Here is a 12,500-nt window from a genome sequence, read left to right on the forward strand (position 1 = left end):
GAGTTTATCACTCCCCACTCAGCATTTTTGCTGTTTGGGGAATCTTTATTTTTGTTTGTCTACTGGACTGCTAAAGACAACGGCTAAACAGCATTAAGATGGAAAAACAAAGAGGTGAGCAGATTGTAAGCATGGATGGAGATGATGGCCAAGGAAGACGTGTTTTTCAGAAAAAGCTAACAGTATTGGTTGAAATTGTGGGAGAAGATAAAATTACAATGATGGAGCTTTTGAAGAAAGTGAGAGAAGATTGTGGTGTTGTAATTGGCTGCAGATATAAGAACCCAAAAGAGTATGAATTAACTATGAATGAAGAGGAAGGGAAAGAAAAAATACTGGATGGGCTGAAGATAAAAAACAGCCGGATAATGGTAAAGGAAATAAACAACAATGAGATGGTGGTCTCTTTTCTGAATCTGCCAACATACATTGAAGATGAGGAAATAATTGGAAAACTAACTGAATGGGGAGTGAAAGCAGCTTCACCTGTCAAAAGGAGAATGTGGCCAGGAACGGATATTGCAGATGGAACACGATTTCTAAAAGTTAAGTTCACAGATACTGTGAAATCGCTACCATACTCAACAAAGTTTGAGACGCTGACAGGAACAGAACATTTTAGGGTCATACATGACAGACAGGTGAAAGTCTGCAGTGTCTGTATCCAACCAGGACACATTGTAAGAGACTGCCCTAACTTTAAGTGTTATAAATGTGGCATTCAGGGTCATTATGTGCGCGAATGTGACAAAGGAAAATGCAAGTTGTGTAAGATGGTCACTGCAATGTGTGTATGCAGAATTCCAGAGGAAGAAATCATGGGAAGCTCTCTGGATCTATATGAAAGTGTGGAGGACGCAATAACAGGAAAGGAAAAAGATGAAGAAGATGAACAGAATGAAGAAGATATAATGGTAGAACGAAGGGCTGGAGAAGAAGTACAAGAGCCGATGGATGACTCACAAGATGCCATGGGAAAATTCCCACAGAAGCAAGTGGTTCAAGAGGAAGAGGAATTATTATTTGAAGGAGGAGGGAATGGTAAGAAAGGAGGTCAAGAAAAAGCGAACCAAGATGGGAAGGAGCACAAGGAAAATCAAAGGGGAAGAGACTTCATGACAAGAATTTTAGAGACACCACTGATACAACTGGAGGAGGAAATGGACATGAGTGCCGGAAATATCAAGATGCTGAAAAGGAAAATGAAAGGCACCGAAGAAGAGACTACAAAAAAGTAAGATCTGAAGACATTTTCAAATGTGGGTTCTCCTCTTTTTTATACTATATGCAATGTGTGACTTGCTGAAAATTGCCTGTTTGAACTGCAATGGACTAAGAGAAATGGAAAAGTTTGAGAGGGTGATTAGAAAGTTCAAAACAGATGTAATTTGTTTGCAAGAAACACATTGGTCAAATGATAAAATGAGTGATATAAAAAATGTTTGGGGAGAAGAGATTTATGTAAATCATGGAAGTCAGAGAGCATGCGGTGTGGCGATTTTGCTTAAAAAGGGAGGAATACATAATGTAAAGCAAATACATAACGATGGTAATGGTAGATTGTTGGGAATAGACTTCATGTATTACAATGAATCCTTTAGATTGCTTAATTTATATGCTCCTAACATAGAAACTGAAAGAAAAGAGGTTTTTAAAACAATGAAACCACTGTGCACAGGCAACTGCATAGTAGTTGGAGATTTTAATGTTTGGTGCACAAGGCTTGATGTGTCAAAAAGTATTAATTTTAAATCAGATGCATCCAGAAGATACTTAAATGAATTAATGCAAAGTGAGAACATGGTGGATGCCTGGAGGGAGGAGAACCCATTCAAGAGGGAATTCTCAAGAAGGCAAATAGTATTAGGGGTTTTAAAACAAAGTCGTATAGACTTATGTTTAGTAAAAAGGGAAATATTGCAGTATGTGAAAAATGTAAGTTATAAGTTTATTGAAATAGGAGATCATGCTGCTATGATGGTAAAGATGAGTTTAAATTTAGAATCAAGGGGTGGGGGGATGTGGTGCCTGAATGCAAGTTTATTAAAAGAAGAGGCATATAGGGAGAGCATTGAAAGATGTATAAGGTATGAAATGGAAAATCCATTATTTGAAAATAATGTATGCGAGTGGTGGGAGGATTTGAAAGAGAAAATAAAAATAAGAAGTATACGATATTCAAAACAGAGGAACTTTAAGAGAAAAATGGAGATGGAAAGCATGAGAAATAATTTAGAGAAAGAAGCAGAGAAAATAGAAAACAACCCTGAGTACACAAAAGAAAACTTTCTGAGGATAAAAGGGGTATTGGAGATGTATGAAACAGAAAAATGTGAAGGTGCAAAAGTGAGAAGCAGGGCAAAGTATGCACTTGAAGGGGAGAGGTGTACAAAATACTTTCTAAATTTGGAAAAGGGAAAGCAGAGGAAAAATTACATTACAGAACTAAAAAATGAAAATGGTGAAAAGATAACAGATTATGTAAAAATATTGGAAACAGTACAATTATTTTATGAAAGACTTTTTAAGAAAGAGAATACAAAACAGGAATATGTGGACAAAGTTTTAAATACTGTAAACGTTAAGTTAAGTGATGAAGAAAGGGAGACATGTGAAAGAGATATAAACATAGAAGAAATAAAACAAGCAATAAAAGAAACAAAAGTGAATAAAAGTCCAGGGTCAGATGGGTTAACGCATGAGTTTTATAAAACTTTTGAAGAGATATTAACACCGATACTGATGAAATTATTTAAACATATGGAAGAAAGAAGAGAGATACCAGAATCAACAGGTTTGGGAGTAATCACCATACTTTACAAGAATAAAGGCAGTCCGCTAAATTTGGAAAATTATAGACCTTTAAGTCTTTTAAACACAGATTATAAGATTCTAACAAAAATTTTAGCTAATAGAATAAAAAGAGTAGTGAGAAGCATAATATCACCTAATCAAGCTTATGGCATACCAGGGAGGGACATCACTGACACAATATGCACAATTAGAGATGTTGTGAGCAGCATGGACAAAGATGGAGAAGGAGGATTAATGCTATGCATTGACCTAAATAAAGCATTTGACAGGGTAGAACACAATTTCATGGAACAAGCAATGAGAAGATATGGGTTTGGAGAGAAGATTTTAAATTGGATAAAGCTGTTGTATAAAAATGCAAAAAGTTGTGTAAAAGTGAATGGAGTTTTAACAAACACCTTTCCATTGGAAAGATCAGTGAGACAGGGATGTCCGTTGTCAGCGATGCTATACTCAATATCTATAGAATCGCTGGCAACACTAGTAAAGCAAGATAAGGAAATAAGAGGAATTCAAATACCATATGGTGGTGTGAGTTTAATTCATCAGTAGGCAGATGATACAACGTTCACAGTAAGGGACATGAGAAGTATAAAACGAATAATGAATCATATAGAAGTATATGGGAAAGCATCAGGAGCTAAAATCAATATAGAAAAATCTGAAATAATGAGTATAGGTGGGGTGGGGTTGAGTGGGTGTGATATACCTTTCAAAGTTGCAAAAGAACAAACAGTGATTCTTGGAGTTAATATAGGAGTGAATACAAAAGAAGCAACAAATGCCACATGGACGGGTATCTTAAATAAAATTAAAAAAGTTTTAGGATACTGGAAATTAAGAGAATTAAGACTAAAGGGCAAAATCACAGTTGTGAATTCATTGCTTCTAACTAAATGTAACTATATTTTAGGAGCAGTTGACTTACCGGTGTGGGTTTTAAATGAGATAAAAGAGGTTCTGAATAATTTCATATGGGGAGGGAAAGGAGTCAAAATATCCAACAAAACATTAATAGCAGACTACACAGAAGGAGGTTTAAAGCTGATTGATCTTAACGTTAAAAAGAAAGCATTAAGAGTGAAAATAATGAAAAAACTTCTATATGGTAATGAGGAATTTGGGTGGAAAGGTTTTATGAGAGAATATTTGAGTAAAAGTAGTGGATGTGGAGAAGAAGGGGTTTTCATGTCTTTAAAGAAACCAATGTATGAAAACATACCTGTATTTTATCAAGAAGTATGCAGTGCTTGGTCTGAATTTGTAATGGAAGTGGGATATGAGTGTGAAAATATAAATCAAATACATAAGCAGCCAGTATTTCTGAATCCAAAGATACAGATGAGAGGGAGGATGTTTTATAATAGACTGTATATGAAAGCTGGAATAAGACAAGTAAAAGACATGGTATATGAATTTGTCAAAGGTTTTTTACCAAACAGAGCTATTTATGACTCTGTGGTGGAGTGGGATGATGAAATTAAAAAATCACAAGTAGACTCTGTTTGTGAAAACATCAGAGTTAGCTTACCAAAGAGATGGGTTGAAATGATTGAGAGAGAAAGTGCCAAACCAGGAAATTGGGGAATGCCAGAAATGTTTATTGTCAAAAATGGTAAAAAGATATGTTTATCTGATGTAATAACAAAAACTATATATGGAATGTTTGTGGAAAAGGAAATCAAACTGCCTGCATCTGAAAATGTGTGGCCAAAACTGTTCCCAAATTTAAATGTTAAAACAATTTGGAAAAATTTAAATGTGAAATACAACAGCTTAGACTGTGAAAATTTAGATTTTAAGTTACGGCATAATAGAATATACACAAAGGTTGTGATTCATCAAATAAACAGAAATGTAAACAGGGAGTGTGATGTATGTAAGTCTGATCCAGAGACCCTGATGCACATTTTCTTTGAATGTAAGGAGCTGGGATTTTTTCATGAAAAATTGAAACAACTGATAAAGGACAATTGGGCGAAAAATGCACAAGGAAATGAATGGAAACAACTGTTCTTATTTGGAGAAAATACAAATTGCAAAGACAAAAATGTAAATTTATGTAATTTTTTTCTGAGTCATGCAAGGTATGCAATATGGGCAAGGAGGAATATGGCATATTTTGAAGCAAAAATAATAGACGTGAATGTCATGTTTAAAAGTGTAGTTAGAAAGAATGTGTACTTAATGTGGAAATATCTAAGAACAGATGTTTTTGAGGAAGCTTTTATTCATGAAAATGAGCTTATAACGGTAGACCACAAAAAGGGATTGATGCTTAATTTTTAAGTTGATTGGAAAAAATAAGATGACTGATATGCTAGATATAAGTGAATGTGAAATGTCATGTTTATGATGATTTGGTAGCAATGTATAATGTACAGATTGTTCTTTGTATATGTTTTATGAAATGTTTACATATGATGTATTTTTAAAAAAGTTTTTTCAATAAAAAAAAAAAAAAAAAAAAAAAAAAAAAAAAAAAAGGAAATGCCCGATCTCATCTGATCTCGGAAGTAAAGCAGGGTCGGGCCTGGTTAGTACTTGGATGGGTGACCGCCTGGGAATACCAGGTGCTGTAAGCTTTTCGAAGTCCTTCATTTGGCAGCTGATAGACTTCCCCGTGTCACAGCTTCGCTGCCGTTATTTTTTTCTCGCCTTCAAGGGGATTGTTTCTGTCGGTGCTGTGTCAATGGCAGCTGAGCTGCGCTCGGTCCCTGGTGCTGCACCTTGTTTAAATAGCCAACTCTTGACAGCCTCTTTTGCTTACGGCCATACCACCCTGGAAATGCCCGATCTCATCTGAACTCGGAAGTAAAGCAGTGTCGGGCCTGGTTAGTACTTGGATGGGAGACCGCCTGGGAATACCAGGTGCTGTAAGCTTTTCGAAGTCCTTCATTTGGCAGCTGATAGACTTCCCCGTGTCACAGCTTCGCTGCCGTTATTTTTTTCTCGCCTTCAAGGGCATTGTTTCTGTCGGTGCTGTGTCAATGGCAGCTGAGCTGCGCTCGGTCCCTGGTGCTGCACCTTGTTTAAATAGCCAACTCTTGTCGGCCTCTTTAGCTTACGTCTATACCACCCTGGAAATGCCCGATCTCATCTGAACTCGGAAGTAAAGCAGGGTCGGGCCTGGTTAGTACTTAGATGGGAGACCGCCTGGGAATACCAGGTGCTGTAAGCTTTTCGAAGTCCTTCATTTGGCAGCTGATAGACTTCCCCGTGTCACAGCTTCGCTGCCGTTATTTTTTTCTCACCTTCAAGGGCATTGTTTCTGTCGGTGCTGTGTCAATGGCAGCTGAGCTGCGCTCGGTCCCTGGTGCTGCACCTTGTTTAAATAGCCAAATCTTGACAGCCTCTTTCGCTTACGGCCATACCACCCTGGAAATGCCCGATCTCATCTGAACTCGGAAGTAAAGCAGGGTCGGGCCTGGTTAGTACTTGGATGGGAGACCGCCTGGGAATACCAGGTGCTGTAAGCTTTTCGAAGTACTTCATTTGGCAGCTGATAGACTTCCCCGTGTCACAGCTTCGCTGCCGTTATTTTTTTCTCGCCTTCAAGGGCATTGTTTCTGTCGGTGCTGTGTCAATGGCAGCTGAGCTGCGCTCGGTCCCTGGTGCTGCACCTTGTTTAAATAGCCAACTCTTGACAGCCTGTTTCGCTTACTGCCATACCACCCTGGAAATGCCCGATCTCATCTGATCTCGGAAGTAAAGCAGGGTCGGGCCTGGTTAGTACTTGGATGGGAGACCGCCTGGGAATACCAGGTGCTGTAAGCTTTTCGAAGTCCTTCATTTGGCAGCTGATAGACTTCCCCGTGTCACAGCTTCGCTGCCGTTATTTTTTTCTCGCCTTCAAGGGCATTGTTTCTGTCGGTGCTGTGTCAATGGCAGCTGAGCTGCGCACGGTCCCTGGTGCTGCACCTTGTTTAAATAGCCAACTCTTGACAGCCTCTTTCGCTTACGGCCATACCACCCTGGAAATGCCCGATCTCATCTGAACTCGGAAGTAAAGCAGGGTCGGGCCTGGTTAGTACTTGGATGGGAGACCGCCTGGGAATACCAGGTGCTGTAAGCTTTTCGAAGTCCTTCATTTGGCAGCTGATAGACTTCCCCGTGTCACAGCTTCGCTGCCGTTATTTTTTTCTCGCCTTCAAGGGCATTGTTTCTGTCGGTGCTGTGTCAATGGCAGCTGAGCTGCGCTCGGTCCCTGGTGCTGCACCTTGTTTAAATAGCCAACTCTTGACAGCCTCTTTCGCTTACGGCCATACCACCCTGGAAATGCCCGATCTCATCTGAACTCGGAAGTAAAGCAGGGTCGGGCCTGGTTAGTACTTGGATGGGAGACCGCCTGGGAATACCAGGTGCTGTAAGCTTTTCGAAGTCCTTCATTTGGCAGCTGATAGACTTCCCCGTGTCACAGCTTCGCTGCCGTTATTTTTTTCTCGCCTTCAAGGGCATTGTTTCTGTCGGTGCTGTGTCAATGGCAGCTGAGCTGCGCACGGTCCCTGGTGCTGCACCTTGTTTAAATAGCCAACTCTTGACAGCCTCTTTCGCTTACGGCCATACCACCCTGGAAATGCCCGATCTCATCTGAACTCGGAAGTAAAGCAGGGTCGGGCCTGGTTAGTACTTGGATGGGAGACCGCCTGGGAATACCAGGTGCTGTAAGCTTTTCGAAGTCCTTCATTTGGCAGCTGATAGACTTCCCCGTGTCACAGCTTCGCTGCCGTTATTTTTTTCTCGCCTTCAAGGGCATTGTTTCTGTCGGTGCTGTGTCAATGGCAGCTGAGCTGCGCTCGGTCCCTGGTGCTGCACCTTGTTTAAATAGCCAACTCTTGACAGCCTCTTTCGCTTACGGCCATACCACCCTGGAAATGCCCGATCTCATCTGAACTCGGAAGTAAAGCAGGGTCGGGCCTGGTTAGTACTTGGATGGGAGACCGCCTGGGAATACCAGGTGCTGTAAGCTTTTCGAAGTCCTTCATTTGGCAGCTGATAGACTTCCCCGTGTCACAGCTTCGCTGCCGTTATTTTTTTCTCGCCTTCAAGGGCATTGTTTCTGTCGGTGCTGTGTCAATGGCAGCTGAGCTGCGCTCGGTCCCTGGTGCTGCACCTTGTTTAAATAGCCAACTCTTGACAGCCTCTTTCGCTTACGGCCATACCACCCTGGACACGCCCTCTAGTGTGAGTTAGAGTTGGTGCACTGCAGGAAGTGTGAGGTGGCAGAAGGAAGAGAGAGGCTCTTCCATTTTGGCAGTTTTGTTTTTTATTTTTAGTTTTTGCATTACAAAGTTTACTTTAATTGTTTTTTCAGTTAAAGATTATTTTTAACTAACCCCAAACAGTAACACTGTTTTGGGGTTAGAAAACAACAAAATGGACACTACGGAGAAAGAGAATGGACAGGACACAAATGGAAAAAGGAACAGAGAACAAGGAAATGCTACAAACATGCTTGAAAGGACACGAAATGAAGATGCTGGAGAAAACAGCAATGAGACATGGGCAACAGTTGTCTCAAAGAAAAAAGAAGGGAAAGGAGGTGGTCAAGAAAAGAAAGGTAATCTACAATCAATTGCAAGTATTGAAAGTGAAAAGAATACTGAAGGACAAATGAATGCTTTAAGTCAAAAACAACAAATGCTGAACAAACTAAAGAAGCAAGCAAGATATCAAAGAGAATATAAGAAGGAAGCCACACTGACAATGATGATAAAGGATGTTGAAAACTCAACTATAAACAACATAATCAAAGCAGTTGAAGACAAAGTGGGGATTGGCAAATTAATTGGACTGAGAAGGAAAAACAACAATGAATTTGAACTGACAATGGAAAGTGAAAAAGAATGCGAGATATTGATTAACGGACTGATGATTAATGGAGAAGAATGTGAAGTGAAAAAGCTGTGTGCAACAGAAAAAATGGTATCTTTCCTGAACTTGCCCAGTTATATACAGGATGAGGAGATACAACAGAAACTGAGTAATTGGGGAGTAACTCCTATACTGCCAATAAGAAGGAAATATCATCCGGGAACAATGGTTGCAGACGGAACACGATTTGTGAAGGTAAAGTTTCCCAAAGAAGTTAAATCTTTACCATACAATGTTGGCTTCATGACGGAAGAAGGGATGCAGTATTTCAGAGTGATACATGACAATCAACTGAAAATGTGCAGACTTTGCTCAAGTACAGAGCATGAAAAGAAAGACTGCCCAAATTTCACGTGCAGGAGATGTCTTCAGCAGGGGCATTATGTGCGGGACTGCGAAGTTCCGCAGTGCCAGGGCTGCGAGAGGGCATCAACAAGATGTAACTGCAACAAAGAGGAGGAAGTTGAAAGGATGGAAACACAAGCGTCACTTGAAAATACTGCAACAGAAAGGAAGGAGGACAAAACAGGAGAAGAAAACAATACAGAAGAGGACAGAAATGAGCAAGAGGATAAAGAAATGGAACTGGGAGAAGGAGCAAACAAGGAAGAAGGAGAACCAAATAATAGACAATTTGCTGAGGAACAAAATGATGAGGACACTATAGAACTGAACAATGAAGAGAGACAGGAGAAAACAAGGACTGAGGACAATGAAATAAGAGCAATAAATGAGGTAAGAGCAATGGATTTTGAAAGGGGGAATTATGGACTGGAAAAAAAAGAAAAAGGAAAAAAGATAAAAGATTTAAAATCAAGATCTAAAAGTGGCCTAAACATTGAAATGGTTCTACAACGGCAGAAAATAAGAAGAGAAGAGATAAAAGAAAGAATGGAAAGGAAAAAATTTGAAAAAGGAGATGCAAGAAACATTTGTTTAAGTGACAGTGACTCAGAATGAATGGTGGTTATTGGTTTATCCAATAATTATACTAATGAGTAATGTATGTGTGGTATCATTGAATGTAAGAGGATTGTCCAAATGTGAAAAGTTTGAAAGATTAACGTGTTTGACAAAAAAGTGTGATATATTATGTTTACAAGAGACAAAGTGGGAAAATGAGATTAAAAATGAAATGAGAAAATTATGGAATGGTGAAATATTTAGTAATGGGAATATAGAAAAGAATAGAGGAGTAGCAATTTTAATAAAAAGAGGGATTTTTGAGAAAGTAGAATTAGACTATAAAGACACAAATGGAAGAATAATAATTGTAAAAGTTCTGTATGGTGGGAAAAGTTTTAGAGTATGCAACATACATGCACCAAATGAGGAAAAGGACAAATATAACTTTTATAAGGAAATAGATAAACTAATAGAAAAGAATGAAAACATATTTATTTTAGGAGATTTTAATATTGCCATGCAAAGAATAGATATAGATGACTCAATGAATTTTAGAACAGACAGAGGGAGGAATGAACTACAAAATTTAATGAGAAAATGTGATTTGGTAGACGTAGGGAGAGAGCGAAATGGTATGAAAAGAGAATATTCAAGAAGAGAAATTGCAAATAGGATTTTAAAGCAAAGTAGAATTGACTTGTTTTTATGTAAGAAAAAAGAAGTACAATATGTTAACACAATTTTATATAAAACCTATAGTGAAAGTGATCATGATTTTTTATGGATAACGATGAATTTTAATGAGATTGAAAAAGGACCAGGAGTGTGGATACTCAACACTGAGCTGTTAAAAATAGAAAGTTATAAAATGGATATAGAAAATATAATAATTAATAGTGTGAATGATGAAATGTTTGAAACAGAAACAGGTTTATGGTGGGATAATCTGAAAAATAGTATAAAAGAATACTCAATAAATATATCAGAAAAAATAAAAAAGGCAAAAAAATTCAAGGAAAATAAAATTAGAAAAGAATGGAATGAAGAAATGAGTAAAGTAAATGGGATAAATGTTGACAAAATAATAGAATTACAGGAAAAGCTGAAGAAAATTGAAGAAGAAAAGTGTAAAGGAGTAATTATTAGAAGCAGAGCTAAAGACATTGTAGAAGGAGAAAGAAGTACAAAATACTTTTATGAATTAGAAAAAACAAGACAGAGAGCAGCTATAATAAAATGTATAAAAACACAAGATGGGAAAACTGTAGAAGACAAAGAGGGAATTTTAAACGAAACTAGACAATTTTATAAGGAATTATTTACAGAAAATGGAGTAAATTTAAATGATGAACATTTTTTATTAGAAAAAATAACAGCAAAATTAAATAAAGAGGACAAGGAAATGTGTGAGAGTGAGATAACGGATTTAGAAATAGAAACAGCTATTGATCAGTCGAGAAATGGGAAAAGTCCAGGAATAGATGGACTACCAGTTGAGTTTTATAAAGTTTTTAAAAATGTTTTAATTCCTATTTTAAATGAAATATACAGTGATATTTATGAAAAAGGGGAGTTAACAAATAGTATGAAGAAAGGAATGGTGAAAATGATTTATAAAAGAAATGGAGACAAGGGAGACTTAAAAAATTATCGACCCTTAAGCATGCTGAACATGGACTATAAAATTTTAGCAAAGGTTTTAGCTAATAGATTAAAGGTAGTTGTACCTAACATAATTAAAACAAATCAAGCATATGCAGTTCTAAAAAGAGACATAACTGATGTCATAAACAATATAAGAGATGTAATATGGTATATGAGAGAGGAAAAAGAAACAGGATATATAATCAGTGTCGATTTAGAAAAAGCTTTTGATAGAGTGGAACACAAATATATGATGGATGTAATGGAGAGATTTGGTTTTGGAGAAAGATACTTACAATGGATAAAATGTTTGTATGCAGATATAACAAGCTGTATAAAAGTAAATGTTTTTTTAACTAAAGATTTTAAAATAACAAGATCAATAAGACAAGGATGTCCAATGTCAGCACTATTATACACACTTGTATCTGAAACATTGAGATTAGCAATTGATAATGAAACGCAAATACGAGGATTATGTATAAAAGGAACAGACTTAGAACACAAAATATTTCAGTATGCTGATGATACCACTTTAATAGTAAAAGATATTAAAAGTATTGAAAAAGTAGAGGAAATTTTAAACAGATATTGTAAAGGAACAGGAGCAAAAATTAATAAGGAAAAAACTAAATACATGAGACTGGGAAAAATAAATGTTTTACCAGAAAAAATTAAATTTAAAGAGGAGAAAGTTGATATGAAAATTTTAGGTACAAGGGTTGGTGAAAATGAAAATGAAACAAGGAATTTAATGTGGGAGGAAGTTTTAAAGGGAATGGAGAAAAGATTACATTTCTGGAAATTAAGAGGTTTGTTTTTAAAGGGGAAAGTTTTAGTTTTAAATTCTTTATTTTTATCAAAAATGTGGTATGTTTTAGGTACAGTGAGTTTGCCAATGAGTGTGTATAAAAAGATAAAAGCTATTGTTTTGGATTTCTTATGGGATGGAAAACCTTCCAAAATAGCTTATGACACCATAATTGGTAAAGTTGAAGAAGGAGGCTTAGGTTTAATTGATCCACTAATCAGAATGAAAAGCATAAGAATTAAAACTGTAAATAAATATTGGAAAGAAGAAAAACATGTATGGAAAGATGTGATGAGGTATTTTTTAAATAAATGTGGGGAAATACAAGAATATATATTATGGATGAAGCCCAAAGAGAATATGATGAATAAAGTTCCAGAATTCTACAAAGAGGTTATTAAAGCATGGGGAGATTTTAGAAAGCATATTGATTGTTCATTTAGTAAAGAAG

General features: G+C 37.1%; 1 protein-coding gene and 8 non-coding genes across 9 annotated transcripts in view; 8 read left to right on the forward strand and 1 right to left on the reverse strand.

Annotated features, from left to right (window-relative positions):
- Nucleotides 1-12,500, reverse strand: part of znf1046 (zinc finger protein 1046) — a 659,651-nt gene that overhangs the window by 398,074 nt on the left and 249,077 nt on the right. The gene's annotated exons all lie outside the window — the stretch shown is intronic.
- LOC137493786 (5S ribosomal RNA) lies at nt 5,579-5,697 on the forward strand. The gene has a single exon (XR_011013761.1). It is a non-coding gene; the product is annotated as a 5S ribosomal RNA (ribosomal RNA).
- LOC137493987 (5S ribosomal RNA) lies at nt 5,877-5,995 on the forward strand. Its single transcript, XR_011013962.1, has one exon. It is a non-coding gene; the product is annotated as a 5S ribosomal RNA (ribosomal RNA).
- On the forward strand, nt 6,175-6,293 carry LOC137491971 (5S ribosomal RNA). Its single transcript, XR_011011943.1, has one exon. It is a non-coding gene; the product is annotated as a 5S ribosomal RNA (ribosomal RNA).
- Nucleotides 6,473-6,591, forward strand: LOC137493820 (5S ribosomal RNA). Its single transcript, XR_011013794.1, has one exon. It is a non-coding gene; the product is annotated as a 5S ribosomal RNA (ribosomal RNA).
- Nucleotides 6,771-6,889, forward strand: LOC137491960 (5S ribosomal RNA). The gene has a single exon (XR_011011932.1). It is a non-coding gene; the product is annotated as a 5S ribosomal RNA (ribosomal RNA).
- LOC137491949 (5S ribosomal RNA) lies at nt 7,069-7,187 on the forward strand. Its single transcript, XR_011011921.1, has one exon. It is a non-coding gene; the product is annotated as a 5S ribosomal RNA (ribosomal RNA).
- On the forward strand, nt 7,367-7,485 carry LOC137491938 (5S ribosomal RNA). The gene has a single exon (XR_011011910.1). It is a non-coding gene; the product is annotated as a 5S ribosomal RNA (ribosomal RNA).
- Nucleotides 7,665-7,783, forward strand: LOC137491927 (5S ribosomal RNA). Its single transcript, XR_011011899.1, has one exon. It is a non-coding gene; the product is annotated as a 5S ribosomal RNA (ribosomal RNA).

The sequence above is a fragment of the Danio rerio genome, chromosome 4 (genome assembly GCF_049306965.1).
Source record: "Danio rerio strain Tuebingen ecotype United States chromosome 4, GRCz12tu, whole genome shotgun sequence".
In the NCBI taxonomy this organism is placed as follows: Eukaryota; Metazoa; Chordata; class Actinopteri; order Cypriniformes; family Danionidae; genus Danio; species Danio rerio.